Source organism: Macaca mulatta, chromosome 13, assembly GCF_049350105.2.
Source record: "Macaca mulatta isolate MMU2019108-1 chromosome 13, T2T-MMU8v2.0, whole genome shotgun sequence".
NCBI lineage: Eukaryota > Metazoa > Chordata > Mammalia > Primates > Cercopithecidae > Macaca > Macaca mulatta.
Window position 1 is genome coordinate 60,602,354 of NC_133418.1, and position 22,220 is coordinate 60,624,573.

Sequence of the window (22,220 nt, forward strand, 5' to 3'; positions counted from 1 at the left end):
GAACTAACCTGAATTTTAGAAATATCAGGGTGTAAAGCAGAATTATTTTTCCAGGCTTTAAAACTGTACCACTCCTCCTTCCCCTTGTACACACCTTTGAATCTCAGTTTTGATACAAATAGGTTCTCAGTTTTGGGTGTGAAGAATACTAGTTGATATATTTTTTAATCTACTAAATGTTGGCCTGAGCTGAAATTGCCTGAAAGGGAACTTGATTTAGGAGAATTCCTTCTTTTCAGAAAGAAGGACTTAGACTAAATTATGAATGGGAGGGAGTCTGTTTTCATCTGAGATGGCTGATTGGAAAAAGAGTAGATAACTAAGGTGGAGAGCTGATTTGAAAAAAGGAAAAGATAGTCCTGTCTAGTGGTCAGTCCTAACAGTGTGGTTAAAGGGGAGCTAAATTTCAACTTTCAGGGGTCAGTTGAGACAACCACCTAGATTTTCCAAGTTAGTTCCAATTTCAAGTACAGTAATCCTTTGACAACAAAGAAAAGAACTATAGTTAGCAAAATTGCAGTTATCACAGTCAAGGTCTTTGTTGCTAATAGAGGGCCGGGGAAAAGGTAAAACAGCATTAAATGAATATATTTTTAACATAACAAAAGTTCCCAGAAGATACCCACTTCAAATTCAAGCCATATTCATCAATGTTAAAAACTTTACTCTTCTTACTCTTCTCCCTGATAGTGTGAGGAAAAATAAAATAAACTTAAAAAATAAGAAAACCTCACTCAACATGTAACTGTGATGTTATGATCTACTAAAGCATGGTAGCCCAACACGTTTCATACAGAATCATGCCTGTCTGAAATTTTAAATTTTTTTTTTTTTTTTTGAGACGGAGTCTGGCTCTGTGGTCCAGACTGGAGTGCAGTGGTGTGATCTTGGCTTACTGCAAGCTCCGCCTCCCGGGTTCATGCCATTCTCCTGCCTCAGCCTCCTGAGCACCTGGGACTACAGGCGCCGGCCACCGCACCCGGCTAATTTTTTGTATTTTTTAGTAGAGACGGGGTTTCACCATGTTTGCCAGGATGGTCTTGATCTCCTGACCTCGTGATCCGCCTGCCTCGGCCTCCCAAAGTGCTGGGATTACAGGCGTGAGCCACCGCGCCCGGCGAAATTTTAAATTTTTTGTAGAGACAAGGACTCACTCTGTTGGCCAGGCTGGCTTCAAACTCCTGTGCTCAAGCAATCCTCCTGCCTAGGCCTCCCAAAGTGCTGGGATTACAGGTGTGAGCCACCTTGCTCGGCCTCAAATAAACTTTTAATGGCTTGGAATTTAATAGGTCTTGTGCCTTCATTCTCGTTTATTTTATTGTTGTTTAATAAATATCAGCAAAAGTGTTATATAACAACCTGGACTTTTGCAAATTAATATGTGTTAAGGGAATGTTTTTTCTGGTCTTGGTAGTCTATCTGTCTTTCTAAGAGTATAAAGAGATTTTTCGCCGGGCGCGGTAGCTCAAGCCTGTAATCCCAGCACTTTGGGAGGCCGAGACGGGCGGATCACGAGGTCAGGAGATCGAGACCATCCTGGCTAACACGGTGAAACCCCGTCTCTACTAAAAAAATACAAAAAAAAAACTAGCCAGGCGAGGTGGCGGGCGCCTGTAGTCCCAGCTACTGGGGAGGCTGAGGCAGAAGAATGGCGTAAACCCAGGAGGGGGAGCTTGCAGTGAGCCGAGATCGCGCCACTGCACTCCAGCCTGGGGGACAGAGCAAGACTCCATCTCAAAAAAAAAAAAAAAAAAAAAGATTTTTCTTTGCAGATGTAAAGAGGAGTTAATAATTGTCATACTTTTCGTTTACACCAAACTGAATTTTTTCAAGTAAGATTTTATATTTTGTTACACAGATATTAAAAATCATAATTGAATAATTTTTTTGGGTTTGTTCCAATCCACCTTCCCCTTCTCCCCCCCATCTCTAAGTAAACTCATACTTGATCTAATTTGTCCTTGTTCTCAATATCTAAAAATAGGAAGACCATATCTAACATCTATAGAGACTCCTTCTGATTAATTTTGTCCGGGCTAGTTTTACATAGTTTAATAAGCATCCTCCAGCTTTATATACAGCTTCTTCTTTAACATAATTGCATTCTAGACATTTTCATGCAACCCATTTTACTTGAGGAGAGAGCCACATTACTGATCTGTTCTTGATCCATTTACCCAGAGAAAAAGGACAGATGCAAACTCATCTCTGTGTGGTGATTCCAAGGATCTCCTGCCTTCCTTAGGGAAAGAGCCTTTCTCCTGGGAGAAATTAAACCATAATATATGCAAATACTGAGGGAGGCCACATGAGCCTCCTGTATTCATCAACGTAGATTTTCACAAATAAACAATAAAAAATTACAAAGACAAATGAGAATCAGTAACTAGAAAGACAACCAGGCTGTGGGTGTCTTTTGTGGCTTCCAATTTATAGCTTTCCTCATCTGTCTTGTCTTAATATATATGGCACATCTTTCTCTCTCCACCTTTAGATTGACCTCTCATCTATCAGTTAATCTGTTCTGAAAGGTAACTCTATTTGAGATGACTTCCCAAGAGTTGCAAAAGTGAATTTTATGTGGGTTACACAGCCTATGTTTTGGGTCACACTATTTCAATATTCCACTCAAATTTGTCAAAAAAAAAGTAAGTTACTATAATGTAATAATAAACAGACTAAAAATTTAAATTTGTCATAGTACATTTTTTTTGTCCTAAACATTGTTTCCAGACTTCTGCCACTGGTTGGTTGGTTGATTTATTTATTCATGCAGTATGGAATGGTAGAAAGAACACATGCTTCAATGTAGATCTCAGCTCTAGCCACTTAGTTTCTAAATGACCTTGAACAAATTATTTAGTCTAATTTCCTCATTTGTCATAGGAAAATTGTAAAGATTAACATGTGACAGTTCCTAGTACCTACTATATACATGGGTGTTTTCTTTCCCTTTCTGAAACCTAAGTTTAAAGGGTTTTCATTAACTCTAGGATAAAGTTCAGTCTTTATCCTGATTCTTAAGGCCCACTATTACAGGCACTTCTTTACCTTTCCAGATGCGTCTCACTCAGCTATTAAACATTGATTCAGCACTTCCTGACAATCACTGAGCTTACAAAGCCATGGTTCATGATTTCTACAGACTTACTTTTCGTTTGTTTCCTAAGCAAACTCCATTGAACCTGACTTACTCTTTCCTGAGAACACAATATACTTTTTCCCCCTTGTCTTTTTTATCTTCATGCGATTGTTTCTTCCACCTAAACTGGTTTTCTTTCCACTTATCAAAGTCTGGTCTGTCTCTCAAGGTCCAAATCAAATACCTCTCGTTTTATGAAGCTTCCTCTTGTTCTTCTTCCTCCTAAGTAGTAACACTTTTCTTTGAAGTCTTACAGTATTTATGGTCTTTTGCGTTAATATGGTATCTGTTCTATACTGATTTGATTTACACCCTTTTTTAGTAAACAGAAGTAAACAAATGTTTGGTATAGGGAGCCATACCTTTTGCATTAGTTTGAATACTCCCATAACTTCTGACCTTATACTGAATGCTCAGTAATATTTGTTGGCTTAGTAATTGTATTGTTGGTGACTCTAGATGCACTAAATTAAAAGTAGGGAGACCCGCTGGGCGCAGTGGCTCACACCTGTAATTCCAGCACTTTGGGAGGCCAAGACAGGCAGATCACGAGGTCAAGAGATTGTGACCATCCTGGCCAACATGGTGAAACCCCGTCTCTACTAAACATAAAAAATTAGCTGGACGTGGTGGCGCATGCCTGTAGTCCCAGCTACTTGGGAGGCTGAGGCAGGAGAATCACTTGAACCTGGGAGATGGGGGTTGCAGGGATCCGAGATTGCACAACTGCACTCCAGCCTGGCAACAGAGCAAGACTCCATCTCCAAAAAAAAAAAAAAAAAAGGGAGACCACAGCCCTTGGTTTAAAAACTGCTCCAACATCAAAGCTAATTAAACTGCAAAGAAAGCTCACAATGGTTATTAATAGAAGAAATCATTAATGAGCATTTTATGGAGAGTATAGGTTTAATATCCCTTAACCAGATCCTTGGGACCAGAAGTGTTTTGGATTTTGGAATATTTGCATATATATTATGAGATATCTTGGGGATGAGACCCATAAAATTCATTTATGTTTCATATATACCTTATATAAATAGCTTGAAGACAGTTTTATACAATATTTTTACTAATTTTGTACGTGAAAGTTTGTGTTAAGTACTTACATGTGGAATTTTCCACTTATGATGTCATGTGTTGCTCAAAAATTTCAGATTTTGGAGCATTTTGCAGTTTCAGATTAGGGTTGATCAACCTGTACTAACCTAGGTACTTCTATGGTGGAGGGATATCATCGTCTGGTAACCTAGACATAATTAGTTATTAGAAAATTTTGACTTTTAGCTATTTAACCAAATAGGACTGTTAGCTAGCTAGAGGGACAGGCTAGGTAATTAATTAAAACATTAGGTATTTACATTAAATGCCAGTCATTGGATTAAATACCAGATCTGTTGGTTTGGTAATGTCTTTGTCCTCAGAGGAATCAAGTGAAACTATATTGGTCATGGGATTATATTGAGCAATGCGTTTGAATATTCAACTTTCTTTGATGCTGTTGCTGTGGTATGATACAAAAATCTGTTTGGTCTTTCTACCACGTGGTGTTCCTGGCACAGAGTTCCTATAACGCTTAGAATTTTTTGAGTGATAGGATGTCTTTTATTATTCATAACAACCCCCTTTCTGATCATAATAGAAAGGTAACTTAGGATGGGGCCCTAAGATGGCCTCAGGATGGGGCTGGTCACCAGAAGGACCAAGAAATTAAGAGGGTTGGGACTTTTGTCCTCACCCAGTGACCTCTGGGAAAGGGACAGAGGCCTGGAGATTGAGTTTTTTGATTGGTGAACACATCAAGTTGCTGGGAGGGTGGCATTCCTGGAGAGGGCATGGAAGCTTCACTTCCCTACCCTACCCACCCTCCCCCCCACGTACGTTGCCCTTGCCCTGTGCATCTCTTCCATTTGGCTGTTCCTGGGTTGCATTCTTTGTAATAAACCAGTAAACATAAAAGAAGTGTTTTCTTGTTCTTTCTGTGAGCTGTACCAGTAAATTATGGAACCTGAGGAGGGGGTTGTGGGAACCCTCAATTTACAGCTAGTTGGTTAGAAGTCAGGTTTTTGGGACTTTTGATTGCCATCTGAACTTAGGGGAGTCTTGTGGCATGAGCCCTTTAACTTGTGAGATCTGATGCTAACTCCAGGTAGATAATAATGTCAGAATTGAGTTGATTTGTTGGATGCCCAGTCGGTGTCAGAATTGGAGAGTTGGTGGTTGATGTCAGAGAGAACACTCATTGAACATGATGCGAGATTATCAGCAAAAACATAAACAAAAAAGCACATGTTTATGATTAAAGCTAATCTGGAACAAATTATGAGATTTAAAATTCCAAACCTAAGTGTCAATTTCATAATTTCTGGTACAAAAAGCAGTTCATTTGGGAAAGTTTTCAGTTTTGCTTGTGAAAACTTATCTTGTAGAATGTTCAAATGATTAGTTTCCCTCAGTTTCTCTGGCCAAGAAGTAGGAGTTAACAGTATTTAGAATTTTTAAAATTTATGTAGGTTATAAAGTTGCATAAGATCAGGAATGTATTTGAATTTCAGAGGTATGTGCTAGCATCCAGTGAACCTTGAGTCTATAGCAGGGTTTTGTTTTTAATGTGCTAGAGCTTTATTTGCTTATTTCTTGTAACCACTTTATTGAGGTATAATTTTCATACCATTTATGTAAACACTTAAAGGGTACACTTTAGTGGTTTTTAGTATAGTCTTAGAGTTGTGCAGCACAATTAATTTTAGAACATTTTTCATCATCCGAAAAACAAATCTCATAATCTTTAGCTATCATTCCCCAATTTCCTATTCTGTCCCCTTCCTTTCCCCTCCCAGGCAACCACTAATCTACTTTCTTTCTGTCTCTGGATTTGCCTGTTCTGCACATTTCATATAAATGGAATTATACAATATGTGATCCTTTGTGACTGACTTCTTTGACTTAGCAGAATGTTTTCCAGATTCATCCATATTGTAGTATATATCAGTAGTTCATTCCCTTTTATTGCAAAATAATATTCCATTGTATGGATATACTATATTTTGTTTATCCAACCATTGATGGACATTTGGGTTGTTTCTACTTTGGGGCTATTAATGCTGCTATGAACATTCATGCACAGTCTGTGTGTGGCCATAGGTCTTCATTTCTCCTGGGTATATACCTAGAAATTGAATTCCTGAGTCACATGATAACTTAATGTTTAATCTAGAGGAACTGCCAGACTGTTTTCCAAAGTAACTACACCATTTTACTTTCCCACTAGCCATGATTGAGGACTCCAGCTTTTCCACATCCTTACCAATATTTGTCATTATCTGACCTTTTGATAATAGCCATGGGTTTGAAGTGATCATTGTGGGTTTGATTTGTATTTCCCTAATGGCTAATGAGCATCTTTTTATGTACATATTGGCTATTTGTATATCTTTGGAGAAATAAGTGGATCCTTTACCAATTTTTAATTTCATTTATATTTTATTGAGTTATGAGACCTCTTTAGATATTCTAGATATAAGTACCTTATCAGATACATGATTTGCAAATAATTTTTCTCATTATGTGGGTTACCTATGGCAATACTTTTGATACCTAGTTTTCTTTTGTTTGTTTAAGGAGACTGCCAGGTAAACAAAGCCCACAAAGCCAGAATATGAACAGCCAATTTAGGGAGGCAGTGCTCTATCTGGTGAGCAAAAAGAAACAAATCTTCATGGTATGCCTGTCATTAAATTTTTATCTAATTTTCGGCTTTTTCTTTGTGGTATACAGTTATAACAACATATAGAAAAGAGTGGAGCTAAAGTTGAACAGTTGGCCATCTCCTGTAATAATACACAGTACAAGGTAGGAGTTACTTATTGGCTGACTGCTCTGTTCTTTAGTGCTTGTGGTATTGCCTCCAAAATTAATGAAACAGACTCTAACATAGGAGTCCCAAGATCAGTTAGCTAGCTGCACTACTTAGCCCTATGACTGTCATTAAATAACTTACCCTCTCTGAATACAGATTTTTCTCATCTATTATAAAATGAAATTGGAAGGAAAACTGAACAACTTGCACAGTATATTCTTTAAGGTTCTTTCCAGCTTTAAAATGTAATTATATAATGCAGTCACACCGTGATTATTTTTCTTCTTAAACCTTGTTGAAAAATCTTAGGCCTAATGTACGTTTTCGCGAAAGGATTGGAGTTAGATGGATTTGACAAGTAAAAAACTGGGCATGTGTCGATATTCAGTACAAATGTACTGTAGAATAGCAAATGCCATCTGCGTGAATTTGCACTGTGGGGTGGAGGAACGTGACCTAAGAGTCACCTGTGGAGTGGAACTAAAGGAAGAAATAATTTATGCACCTGCTGAGGGTGTGGCTAGAGGTAAAGGGACTGTGAGGAATGAGTCCTTGATTGCCTTCTTGGAAGTATTGAGAGATCATTAAAGAAGAAGGACGTTCTCAGAGGTCATTGTATCTCCGGGTGAAGCAAACCTAGTAAGAAAAGAAACCTCTGAAAAGGCCTAGAAATTGTGAGGTAAGCACACTTTGTTTTGTTCGTTTTTTTTTCTAGAGTTATTTTTTTTTTAAGTTTCAGAGTACCAAAGTTTATCATTTTCCTGAGCTCAACTGAGATAATTGCTAGAGGTTCAGACATTGTAGAGGAAAATAAGGAAGTTTAAAACTTTTGTAAGCCAAGCAGGATGTGGAAGAGTAGGGGAAAGGTCATTGAGATTCAGGTTCATTTGCCAAAGTTTGGTAACTTTGATTCCAACCAAGAACACTACTTCAGGTTTTGGTTATGTTTTGTTTTTGTATCAATTGGTCCCCATGATGTTATTAATTAAACATCATTGTAAATAAAGCGTATATGAGAAGTAAAAAGAAAGTTCTCTTTTAAAAAAATGTAATATTGAAAAGAAAAGTTTGGAAATTCTAACCCTTTTTTCTTTGATTATTTATTCCATTATAAAAGTAGCTCATTATAATACTCTTTTTTTGTTTTGTTTTGTTTAAGGAGACTGCCAGGTAAACAAAGCCCACAAAGCCAGAATATGAACAGCCAATTTAGGGAGGCAGTGCTCTATCTGGTGAGCAAAAAGAAACAAATCTTCATGGTATGCCTGTCATTAAATTTGTATCTAATTTTCGGCTTTTGCCGAAAATTTTCGGTTTAGCTCTTATTGCCCAGGCTGGAGTGCCATGGCGCGATCTCGGCTCACCACAACCTCCGCCTCCCAGGTTCAAGCTATTCTGCTTTAGCCTCCTGAGTAGCTGGGATTACAGGCATGCGCCACCATGCCTAGCTAATTTTGTATTTTTAGTAGAGACAGGGTTTCTCCATGTTGGCCAGGCTGGTCTCGAACTCCTGACCTCAGGTGATCCACCCGCCTTGGCCTTCCAAAGTGCTGGGATTACAGGCGCGGGCCACGGCACCTGGCCAGCTCATTATGATACTTAGAAAATATGGAGATTTTATCTTTAATGTCTTCTTAGAACTTTTTAAGAAAAAAATATATTTCCTCAAGAGATTATTTGATATAAACACAGATCTTTAAAGACATAAGGAATTTTTATACTCTCAGTGCTCTGTTTTTAATCATCAAGATAGTAATGATGATATAGGAACTATTGATATCTTGGTTTCCCTAGGGTTAAAAAGGAGATATGCTTCCAAAGTTAAGAGAGTTGGTATGTTGGTTCAAAGAATGACAGGACCTCAGGTTTTGTTATGGAATCAAGTATAAGGCATTGAGAGTCAGCTGCAACTACATTCTATTTAGTATGAGTATAAAGTTTGTCATGTCCGGCTTCTTGAGCAATCTCATCAGCCCAGAATCACATGACAAGGCAGGATCATCAAATAACAAACCCTAGAATATGCCCCGATCATTTTTGCAGTTTCCTGGACTGAACAGGTATCAACAATGGATATAAGCAGCCTATCTGTGCAGATTTATTTCGCTGTAACCTAAGTGGGCCTGCTGCCAGCACAAGGAGCAAACGAAACATTAAACAGATTTACAGAACTGCTTCAGGGGATGTGACAGCTACAGAATGCTGGGAAGCAACAGAAGTAAACTTGTTGCTGTGTGATAGAGGATGGTTCATTTTGTGCCAAGGCATTAAGTTACTACATACTGTTATAGTGATGTTCTCTTAAAAATGATAGCCCTACTGTGAAACAGAACTGCTGTCCTGTGGACACATTGTAAGAAGGCTTTGCAGATAAACTTAGGGCCACCAAAAGTATTTTTATACTACTTTTTTAAAAAAAGATCAATGTATTTATAGGTGGGACTTTGAATGATTCCAATTAAGGTCAACAAGGACACTTACTGAGTCTCCAGTCAGGTTTTATTAGCAATGTATTATTCAGTATAGCATAATTGAATTAAGGCTAAAATTGTCTAGATAGCCATTTACTTAGGTGGCTCAGAACTGTGGGTATCAATACTAATTTTAGGGCTCTGCTGTAATAACTAGTAACTTTTTACAAAAGGGTTGAACACTTGAGGGCTGCTAAAGAACTTTAATAAAAGAATGTCAAGCATCTAGACTCAAGTTGAACTTTAATGAGTGGAGATTATCAGTGATTTGCATGGGCAAATTATTGAACAAGTATGAAAAGCATTTACTATTGTGACTTAATTTTAGTATTCTTTTAAATAATCCTAAATGTAATTAATCAGGTTCGCCTTTGACTATTTGGAGGATTAGACAAGCTCTGTGTGTAACCATTCACCATAAGAAAACACAGTTCTTTTCCTGAGACAGCATGTGGGGAAATTTGGAGTGGCAGGCAGTACTTTCTAGAATGGAATTTACAAGTGGGATAATCTGAGAACAGCACATGTCAGTAAGTTGGTGCTTTCCATAGCAATTTGATTAAGCTTGTCCAATCCCAGCTTACCTCTGGGTACTGCTGTAGTTTCTCCATATTCATAAGCATCAAATGTATCTAATTTATTTTAAAGTTGTAAAGAATAAAGCTGGAAATAAACAAGTGTGATCCATTGAAAATGTGATTGAATGTTCACCTGTTTTTATGCCTGAGATAATATAGTATTTTATAACCAGACCACAAAAATCAGTTTCACTTAATAGTGCTAAAGGGGCTACCTTCTTTACATATGAATTGTATTGATTTTTGTGTTTTTTTAAATGTAGTGTCGCTTAACGAATTGAGTACTATACTAAATCTGTAAAAATAGGTTTACTAATATGAAAAGGCGCTTCAATATTATAGTTATACTTCTGACATTTATAGAATATATAGTTAATTCAGGCTGCTTCTTAAGAAATGGAATATCAATACTCTTTCTGGAAGTACCTTACTCTATAACTTGATATTAAGCCTGTGTTAAAAATTGCTCTGTGCTTCCTCTTCCATTTCTTCCCTTTTAGGGCACAGACTTCCTTAGGGAGGAGGTGAGGGAGAAGTGAATTGTCACTTTGGTCAGTGGAATCTAGAATTTTGTAGTGTTTACCTATTTTGCGCAACATAGGCCCACCCACACACATTATGAGGTGCTTAAGTGAAAAAAACGTGAGCAGACAGCCAGCTATTCAGTGTGTGGTTCCAACTGTAACTGGCAGATGCTTTAATGCTATCTGGATTTTATTTTTCCGTGAGAAGGTTGTCTTTATAGCGTGTGGTGATAACGATGAAATAGAGAGAGGTGTTCTGTGGCTTCATTTTAAGTGTCACATTGTCAATGCTTCAGGTTAAAAGTAAGCTTGCAAAAGGAATGATTTGAAGCATAATTCATCAGATCTTTTCTATTTAACTTTTCACATTTATTTTTTCATATTCAGTTTTAGGAAGTATGTTGTATGGATTAAATTTCCTTCCATCTTAGGGAAGGAGTTAAGTAAATCTCAAGCTCTAAGGCTTTTGTGTTCTTAGAGAATATTTACACTATGAATCTCATCTCTCATCAGTCTTAAAGAAAGCTTAAGAAATATCACTACAGGTGTCTATTGCCTGTTGATTATTGGTCAACAGAGAACTGAAAGCTGTTCGTTTTTAATATTTTTGCAATCCAAGCTACAGTACTTAGGGTTAAAAAAAAAAAAAACAAAACATGTTTTAGAACTTAATGTTGTTCATTGTTACAAATTTGAGAATTATGTTGTTTTGTAGCCAGAATGGTGATGCTGTCATTGTACTTTAATTAGCTGTGGACAACTTATTCAGAAGCATAGTTTTTCAGCCATAAATCTTTTCCCAAGATTTTCTAAAAAAGAGATCTGGACCTTTGGGACAACTACAATTTAATATTTAAATATTATAAGGAAAAATTATGAAGAATTTGTTAAAAATATTGACAGTCATGCTTTATAGAGATTTTAAGTAATGTTTCTACCTGAATATTCTGTTTGTTCTTCCTCTGATATGGTTGGAAGGGATTTAATAATTTTAGGTCTAATGATTGATGAGGGGGACTCTTTCCGCTAAAAAGTGAATAATTAGTTTCCCAGCAGTGTTCTTTTTTGAAACATTTTATTTTCACCAGAAGAAAAAGTGTAATTGAAAATGTTTTTCTTTCTATAGGAAATTCATGAAAAGCTTAATCTGATTTCTAGAATACAGACATGCTGCTCAGTAATGCATGATTGTTTTGGATCCAATTTTCTAATCTGTTTGTGAGAAGGCAGTATTCATTCTCTTGTGTAGGTATAAAATGGATGTTAAGTTAGTGACAAGAGAAAAGTTGTAATTTTGGAAAGAAAGTTGATCATAATAATTTACCTAATTGGGGTATTTTTAATGTGCTAGCATAACAATAATCAAGAGTGGATAAAGAGGGAATTCATAGAAATATCCCAGCTGTATGTATTTATTGTTTTGCTAATGAAAAGGGCTAAATAGGAATACCATGTTGAGTGATTTAAAATATTCACTCTGTTTAAACAAACAAAGGGGCTGGGCACGGTGGCTCATACCTGTAATCCCAGCACTTTGGGAGGCCAAGGTAGGCAGATCACGAGGTCAGGAGATCGAGACCATCCTGGCTAACACAGTGAAACCCCTTCTGTATTAAAAATACAAAAAATTAGCTGGGCGTGGTGGCACGCACCTGTAGACCCAGCTACTCAGGAGGCTGAGGCAGGAGAATTGCTTGAACCCTGGAGGCAGAGGTTGCAGTGAGCCGAGATCATGCCACTCCACTCCAGCCTGGGCGACAGAGCGACACTCCGTCCCAAAAAAAAATTATTGGGAAAACATTGTGATTTGGTTAAGGAAAGATTAGATGCTACTTTTGAAAACTTTTCATGACCCAAAGAGAAAATTAGAACTCTCGTAAGATGAAACTTTTGTTCGTTAGAGTAGTAATAATTGTCATCTTTTAATAACGATTTCCCTCTCTTAGTAGTCGACTTTACTACAGTATTAGAGACTTACTTGTAATTTGATTTTTCAACTACATTTTTCTGTTTTCATTCCTTTTGAATGAAGCTTATAATGGAATTTCGAAACTAAGACTTAAAGTTAGCTTCTCTAAAAGAGCAGAGAATATATGCTCTATTTAGATGTTTGATTTAGATGTAGTTCCCCCCCATGGAGAATCAAATGTTCATACAGCATTCAACCTTGAAACTAAGTGTAATGTTTTTTGAGGTCTTTGATTATATTTCCAGGTCTATTATATATTAAGAGTGGTTAAAAAAAAATAGAACTTTCTGCATGGTATCAAAAGTTATCTACAAAGAACAGATTATAAACATTTTTTTAAGATACTGAGAAATATGAATCTCTAAGAAAATAATTAAATATTAAGTGATGGGGCAGCATCACCATAAATCAACCAAGTATTTATTAAGACCAACTTCGTATGCCCAACTAAATACGTAGTAGGTATTTAATAAATGCTTGATTTTTTTTTTTTTTTTTTTTTTGAGAATAGCTTTAAGATACCCAAAAGTCTTTGACTTGTAGTCATTTGAAATTTTGCTGAGGCACAAGTTGAGTCCTGTGCTGTGAGGTTGGTTTATAAAAAAAGAGAAAAAAAAAGAGTGTATTTAGTGAATGAAGCAAACTGAATTTCATTCAGTCCTCACAACAAATCCTATGAGGTTTGGGAAGCGTTGTCCTCATTTTATAGGATGAGAAAATCATGTGCTACAGAGCTGGTTTGTAAATCTGAGAATTTGTGAAGGACCCTCCTGACTGTCAAGGACCCAAGTTCTCAGTTGGCCCTAAGTACAGTCATGGCTTAGTCCTTCATGAGTGTCTCTTCTAGTTTAAAGAAAACAATCATAATGAAATAATTAGTGATAATTCAATAAAATGACTTTCTGGCTTTTCAAGATTTATATTTTTCTTAAAGCTTTTTAAATGAAATGTGTCAAAATTACCTATGGCTGCTGCTTGTTCTTTATTCTTCCTCCTCCAAGCCCTCATTCCTTTTCCCTTCATAAACTCTTAAGAGTACGATTGATGTGGGTAGGTGGCAGAACTGAAATAAGTTCAGATATCCTTAAAGATTTTGGTATATAGTATTAACTCAGAAGCTGTAATATGATTGCATATATAAAGTGTTTTCTAATAAAACCACCAGGAGCATTCAGTAGTAAAATTGCCATTTATATGTCACAAGTGTTTTTTGTTTTTATTTTTAAGAAAACACCGTAAAGTATTGTTCTGCCAAATTCTTGCCAGTGTGTAGCTAGGTCACTTTGGTTAGGTATCACTCAGTCCAGTGAGTGGTCACACTTGTGTAGTACCAACTGTCCCTGACAGTTTCACATCAGAAAAAGGACATGAGACCTGGCAAGCACTATGACTTGGGAGGGCCAGTACAACATGGAATTCTCACACCTTTAAGTTGGAAGAAGGCTGACTGCACTCCAGCCTGGGCAACAGAGCAAGATTCTGTGTCAAAAAAAAAAAAAAAAAAAGTACATACCTTAATTAAAAATACTTGATTGCTTAAAAAAAAAAAAAAAGCTTGACAATCATCTGAGCTTTCAGCAAATTGTGATCTTTGCTGGCTGCCAACTGATCAGGGTGGTGGTTGCCAAAAGTTGGGATGCCCATGGCAGTTTCTTAAAATAAGACAACAATGAAGTTTCCCACATTGATTTCTTCCTTTCACAAAAGATTCTCTGTAGCATGCAATGCTGTTTCATAGCATTTTACCCACAGTAGAACTTCTTTCAAAATTGGAATCAATCCTCTCAAACTCTGCTACTGCTTTATCAACTAAGTTTATGTAATATTCTAAATCCTTTGCTGTCATTTCAAAATTGTTCACAGCATCTTCATCAGGAATAGATTCCATATAAGGAAGCATTCATCTCCTTGTACATTTCCATTAGAGTTTTTGGATGACTAGGTGCATTGTCAGTGAGCAGTAGTATTTTAAAAGGAATGTTCTCCTGAGCAGTAGTTCTCAACAGTGGGCTTAAAATATTTAGTAAACCATGTTGTAAACAGATGTGCTGTCTTCCAGGTTTTGTTGTTTCCTTTATAGAGGACAGGCAGAGTAGATTTAGCATCATTCTTAGGGACCTAGGACTTTCAGAATGGTAAATAAGCATTGGCTTCAACTTAAAGTCACCAGCTACATTAACTCATAACAAGAGAGTCAGCCTGTCCTTTGGAAGTTTGAAACCAGGAATTGACTTCTCTCTAGCTATGAAATGCTGTCTGCCATCCTAGATGGCATCTTCTTCAATAGAAGGAAGGCTATTTTGTCAACATTGAAAATATCTTATTTAGTGTAGCCATCTTCATCAATGACCTTAGCTAGTAGATCTTCTGGATAACTTGCTTCAGCTTCTCCATCAGCACTTGCTCCTTCACCTTGCACTTTTGTGTTGTGGAGATGTGACTTCTTTCCTTAAACTTCATGAACCAACCTTTGCTAGCTTCATCTCTTCTTCTGCAGCTTTCTCACCTCTCTCAGCCTTCATAGAATGGAAGAGAGTTAGGGCCTTGCACTGGATTAAGCTTTGGCTTAAGGGAATGTTGTGGCTGGTTTGATCTTCTATCCAGACCACTCAGACTTTCCCCATATCAGTTATAAGGCTGTTTCATTTTCTTATCGTTCATGTGTTCACTGAAGTAGCACTTTTAATTTCCTTCAAGAACTTTTCCTTTGCATTCACAGCTTGGCTAACTGGCAGAAGAGGCCTAGCTTTCAGCCTGTCTCAACTTTCAATGTGCCTTCCTCAGTAAGCATCATTTCTAGCTTTTGATTTAAGGGGAGAGACTTGCAACTCTTCCTTTCACTTAAACAGTTAGAGGCCACTGTAGGATTATTAAATTGGCATAATTTCAATATTGTGTCTCAGGAAATAGGGAGGTTTAAGGAGAGTGAGCAAGATGGGAGAAAGAGCAGTCAGAACCCACTCAGCATTTATCAATTAAGTTTACCACCTTATATGGACACAATTCAGGACACCCCCAGTTACAACAGTAACATCAAAGATCACTGATCACAGACCACCATAACAGATACAATAATAATAATAATAATAATGAAAAAAGTTTGAAATACTGTGAGAATTACCAGAATGTGACACAGACATGAAGTGAGCACATGCTGTCAGAAAATTTGCACCAATAGTCTTGCCCATGCAGGGTTGCCACAAACTTTGAATTTGTAAAAAACACAGTATCTGTGAAACACAATAAAATAAAGCAAAGTGCGATAAAACCAGATGTGCCTGTACTTTAAAACTCAATTGTTTCAGCAATTCCAGAGTGCTGATTTGTAACCTTAGTTTTGTTATCTGTAAAATGTGGGTTATAATAGTTCCTATCTCATAAGGTTGTCCCAGAGATTAAATCACTTAATACATGTAAAGTGCTTAGAACAGTGCTTGGCGCAGAGACAGAATTCAGTGTTTGCCATTAATGAAAAGGGACTACCAGTGTGGGATGCTGACTTTAGAAAATGATAGGATTTCCCCCGAATATCCTTTTATCCCATGTTTTTGTTCCAAATAACTGTCAAATCCCACTGAATTTGCTGCTTTTTGCAGAATTTTATTTGCGACTTTAATGGTTAAACCTAGAGGACTTTCTAATCTTGCTTTCTGAGGAGCATTTTATCATTTTAGGAACTTTGGTAATCTAAAATTGTTGAATACAAGCTAAGAATGGGCAGAGACAATAAAACTGTTTGGGTTCTTAGTTGTGTCTTTAAAAATATATTTTCTAGGTGTGGGGAATTAAGTGATTATTTGTGGGTAAGGTTGCAAGTCGATGTAAACAGCTCTCCTTCCACAATCAGGGAGCACTTGACCCTGTCTGTTCCTAAGCTGTCTGGACTCACTTCTAATGTGTATGTTTTTCTTCCTGGTGGTACCAGGAATTTACGTTTGTGAAATACCCTGATTTTCCCCCCTTGGGTGGTTCCTTTCTGTCCTCATTTTTAAAATAAGCACACAAAGTCCACTTTATTTACTGAAATATTTGTTGTTGGCCACTACCAGGAAATGGTTGACAAGTACAGTGAACATTGAGGAAGTGACAAAGGTTCAAATAGTCTCAAAAAGCACTAGTCATAGTTGAATAGTTGTTACTAATCTATGCTGAAGTATAACTTTTTTAGGGTTTACTTTACACGTGAATATGTTCAAGTCCTCTAAATGGTTCTATAATAGGGTCTTTTAGTCTGTTTAGGAATTAGCCCCATTCTACCTTGTCTGGGGTGTGGAGTAATGACATCAGAAAACCTGGACCACTTTATCTCTGGTAGCTTCAGTTTCTCCATTTATAAAATGGGGACAAATGATTGTACTTTATAGTTGTAATAGAAATTAAATGGGTTAATGTATGTTGAGTTAACATGTGGATCTCAGTCCTAGCTCTGCCAGAATTCTTTGACCTTCAAACAGTCACTTGGCTTTTCTGACTTACTCAGTTCCCTTATCTGGAAAATAGAGTTAAGGCTTTCCTACCCAATTCACAGGGTTATTATGAGGGTCAAATAAAATAATATTTTGTGAAAGCATTTTGCTAATTACCATTCTATGCAAGTGCAAGATAGACCTTACCCCAGGGTTGATTCAAATTGACACCCTCTTTTGACCTAAAAGAATTCTCCCATGCTTTCCAAAACCTGCTTTTAATTTTTCTAAATATGAGTCCCTTAGTCCAGAAGTTACTTATCTAGCCTCCAAATATTTGCCTTTCTCTAAACAGCAGGCTACCCAGCACTAGCCTTATAGCTACTTCCTTGGCCACTCCAGCTCTAGTCGCTTTCTTCAACCATTTGAGAGAGGTAGCCACAGTATTAAAATATTTTAAATGCATGGAAACATTAATAATTAATTGCCATCAAGGCAAGATTCTCATTCTCACTCTCAGCCCCTTATAAATTCTAGTAAAATACTGAAACTACACCCACCTTCAAAGCCATGGCCTTTACTAACACAAGTCTTAGTATAAATAACCTTTTATTATCAGTATCAGTATAATGTTAGTAAGCAAACATTAAGTACCTTACTATGTGCCAAGGAGTATGCCAGAAAAAGGGGAAATTTCTATCCCAAGAACAAAGTATGTTGTCTTCAAGATTGGAGCAGTGGTTCTCATAAGGTGGAGGAGTGAGTAGTGGGGAGATAGGAAGTTGAGGCATTTTTAAAGTCACAACTAGAATATTCTGCCGGCGTCTAGGTAGAACAGAAAGGCCAGAGATACTGCTGAACCCCCTACAGTGCACAGGCCAGTACCCCACAATATAAAAATGTCAGTAAAGCCTAAGTTGAGAAACCCCAGTTTAAAGGAACACATACTGTCCCTAGGAAAGATGTTAATTGCTTTTCCATCCGGATGAAAATAAGTTATCCCTGTAGGTGATAGACTATCAGCATGTTATTTGGCTTCTCTAAGAGAGGAGGCTGGGAATTTGCACAGGTGGTGTCCTGTATCTTGGGAAGGGGAACATAGACTTCACTTCCTCCACCGCTGTGTTGAGAAGCTAAAAGACACTAGCAGAAAGTAGTAACCTCCAACTACTACTGCACACCATTATTTTTCCTTTTATGTAAAAATGCTGTGTGTTACTCCTGCTGGTTGCAAAAGAAGGAAGAAGGTGATTAAATTTTCACTCTTATCAAGAAACTGCTGTGAATTAAACTCCAGTCATCAGCTGAATTGGTTTCATAAAATGGTTCCACCGCAAACATACTAAAGCAGTTCTTTCTGTTTGAGTCATGTTTTTGAAATCAGCCACAAGGAAACTCTAGTATAGATGGAAATCTGTTTTATCTGAGATAATATATGCAGTCTACATTGTTTTTCATCATAAAGAAATGTTATAACATTTTCATGTTTTAAAACATTTTCCTTTCCTTTTTTTCTCAGTACCCCATTATGCCTACCCACTTGCCCACCAAAATAGAAGTGCTCAGAAGATTGTGTAAACAATCTGCATAAGATTTGTTTTGTCCCTTGCTTAGTATTTGTTTTGCTTTTTTTTTTTTTTTAGGGCAGGAATTTTGTACTTGTGTTCAGTAGGTAGTAAGCAGAAGGCTGTGTGTGATGTAAATAATGAAAGAAAACATTTGTTATGTTGAGGGACAAAGATTGATTTCTCAGTTTTTCTTCTTATGGGTGAAAGTGCAAGATATTATAGAAAGTCTTTCCTTTGGGAAAACTTGATATGAAAATAATTGTATTTCACTGGCCCTTAAAGAAGAAATGAGTAGAATGTTTAACAGTCAAATTAATAATACTATTCCTAATAAATATATATTTTATGACTTATTTTTCATGTTCTCCCCACCCACAAAGAAAATAACACTATTCCAGAATATATTTATTTAAAAAAATTTTTTAACTCTGGAAGTTTAGTTTCTGCTAGTGAGAGCAACATGCTTTCAAGTATCAAGCAGAGTTTTAAAGTAATAGACAAAATAGAAGACAGTTTTATTAGGAAGATTTTCTCTAGCATTTCTTCTAGTCTTGAGTAGAATTAATGGTGCTATTTCATGTTCTTGGTGCTAGATAACATTGGAATAGGGCTGAATACATGAGGTCAAACTAACTTAATTGAAGACCAACAAATGGAGCCAGTAATTGAAACATTCGGATGTTTTTAATCTACATACTCATTTAAAGTTCTCAAGTACATGACTTCAGGATTTTTTTTTTTTTTTTTTTTTTTTTGAGACAGAGTTTCTTTCCATCACCCAGGCTGTAGGATCAGAGCTCGCCGCAGCCTCAAACTCCTGGGCACAAGTGATCCTCCCACTTCAGCTTTCTGAGTAGCTGGGGCTATAGGTGCATGCCATTACATTTGGCTAATTTTTTCTGTTTTGACTTTTTTTTTTTCTTTTGTAGAGACGGGAGTCTTACTATGTTGTGCAGGCCGGTCTCGAACTCCTGGCTTCAAGTGATCCTCTCACCTTGGCCTCCTAAAGTGCTGGGATTACGGGCATGAGCCACCATGCCTAGCCTAGGAATTCATTTTTAAGAATTCTTTTATTCAGATTTTAAAATATAGAGAGAATATATAAAGAGAGTGAGTAGGAAAGCACTGTCTAGGTGTACTGGACTTTGTTGAAGACTATAAACCTTTGGGAAGATCATGAATCTTTCTTCAGAGAACACGTAAAAAAAAGGGTTCCAGGAGGAATAGCTGTCATAGCACATTTTATTTGCAGTTTAATAATGCCAGTTGTATATTGATTGATTATATGCCATTTTTAAATTTTAAAAACTTTATCTTGGGTCATTTATGTATATAAATAACTGGTACTACAAAAGTGTTTTATTTTGGGTTTCAGATTATCAAATACAGAAGTAGAAGCCAAGATTGAATGTGTTCCTGTGATTGAAACTTCGATGTCACTGAGAAAATAACCCCAGATAAGACCTTCTAACGGATCTAAGCAGAGTAAGAATGTGTCTGATTGGAAATACATTGCTTTTCTTGGCTAATTTGACCAAGGGCTCTAGAAAGTATATGGAGGGTGCCATGCCAGCCCTCCTCTTGTTTTTTAGTTTCTTGTCTAAGCAAAAAAAATTGTTCCTTTTGCTATAGAGGCAATAGAACTAAATCTATAGTGTTATGCACGTTACTTGTAAATTCTTATGTCAGGACCAGATGGTTGCTTATATTTTTTCCAGCTCCCAAATTCCCTTTATTCTACTTTAGTCCCTTCGTTTTCAGAGATGAGGAAACAGATTGCTTTGTTCAAAGACAGCAAGAACTAGAACACAGGCTAATACTTGCTAGCCATGCGATATACTAATGTCAGCCAAATACAGGCATTTACACTTTCAGATGTTTGCCGTATCTGTGCACTTAACTAATTCTATTTAATACAATTTAAATTGACTCCTTTAAATAAGTAAGCTTATTTTAAAGGAAATTTTTGCTACTATAAATAGAAAACCATCATATCCTTTAAATAGTAACTCTAAATAGGAATTCAAATCAAAACAAAGCAACGTTATTAAAATTTAATTTAAAATTAAATTTAAAATTAATTTAAATTTAATGGTTATTAAATTTTTAATTATTGCTGTTCTTGGTCAGAAATGTGTCAAAGCATTGGTTTCATGTTTGATGGCAGTTCCTTAATTGTCTAAACAGAAAAAGCACAGCTAATGCCTCTAGTTAAGCTTCTGTATAACTTTTTAAAATGAAATGCTTCTTAGAGGGGAAATGGGAGGGCATGAATACATGTTTATATACTAAAGTATGATTTCATGTATGTCGGAAGATCTTATTATATGGACCAAAATTATTCTTTGCTTGATGTAATTGTTCTTGAAACTTCAGTTTTTACATTGAAGGTTTTAGTTAGCATAAGTTTATCTTTCTAAATAAGGAATTTGATTGCCTCACAACTCAAATGTATCACAGTTATGGTGAAATAGCAATATACTGGTTTCTGTAACCTTTTAAATACTGTGATGAATTAAAATCTCTTCAGCAAAAGCAAAGATATCTAGGGAGACGAGAGGTGTTTTTAGTGTATTCGAATGATGGAAATGTTCTTAAAATATTTCTGAAGCATTTTTAAAAAATAATTAATTTTTTGAATTTATTGATGACAGAAGTTGTGTGTTAGTGTGGATGACTGGTCTAAATGTGTATGTCATTTCCAAGGGATTAGTAAGGGTCAGAATGATTTGTTTTATTCATTGACTTTTCCTTTGACATACTCTTATTCATTGGGCTACATACATTCCCTGTTGCCTTCTCACCAGAAGTAGCACTGCACAGGCTGTATTTCACTGTACTGTAGAAAAAGACAAGTAGACCTTTTTCATTCCTGAGATTCCTATGAAACCTGTTGGTGGAGGTATAAAATGAGGAGACTTTTATGGGCTAGCTAGTAGGAGTTTTGCTGTGAAACCTTTGTAACAGGTCTATCAGGAACTAGGGAGAGAAATAAATACAGGAAATACTTAATCCCATTCAAATGAGGATGAAATAGACATAATAATATTTTGGGGATTATTTATTGTAGTGATTTTTCTGGCTTATGAGAAGTGTTAGTTTTTTGTTTGTCATACTTGTGTCAAATTTATATATATATATATATATATATATATATATATATATATATATATATATATTTTTTTTTTTTTTTTTTTTTTTTTTTTTGAGATGGAGTCTTGTTCTGTCACCCAGGCTGGAGTGCAGTGGTGTGATCTGGGCTCACTGAAGCCTCTGCCTCCCAGGTTCAAGTGATCCTCCTGCCTCAGCCTCCCGAGTAGCTGGGACTACAGGCACACACCACCACGCCCTGTTAATTTTTGTCTTCTTAGTGGAGATGGGGTTTCACCATGTTGGTCAGGCTGGTCTTCAACTCCTGACCTCTAGTGCTCTTCCCACCTTAGCCTTTCTGTACTATTTCCTTTACATACATTTAGAACCACATCTAACTGTATTATAGTTTTCACTTTCACCATCAGACAAAATTTAGAAAATTCAAGACAAGGAAAGTTTATTGTATTTACTCATATTTTTGCTACCATGTTTTTACATCTTCTCTGATATTTTAAGGTTCTTTTATTTAGTTTCTGTTTAGTTAATTTCCTCTAGCCATTCTTTGTAGTGGGTCTGCTGGTAACAAATTCTCTCAGTTTTTCCTCTTCAGAGA

General features: G+C 36.5%; 1 protein-coding gene across 3 annotated transcripts in view; it reads left to right on the plus strand.

Annotated features, from left to right (window-relative positions):
* PELI1 (pellino E3 ubiquitin protein ligase 1) overlaps positions 1-22,220 on the plus strand; it is a 65,668-nt gene that overhangs the window by 19,019 nt on the left and 24,429 nt on the right. For 2 of the 3 annotated variants that reach the window (XM_077958292.1, XM_077958291.1), the window contains exons 1-2: positions 7,538-7,677; positions 19,890-19,999. The exons of the other annotated variant lie outside the window; for it this stretch is intronic. The gene's annotated coding sequence lies outside the window, so the exon portion shown is untranslated. Of the gene's footprint in view, positions 1-7,537; positions 7,678-19,889; positions 20,000-22,220 lie in introns of those variants that run through there. 3 annotated transcript variants of the gene reach the window in all.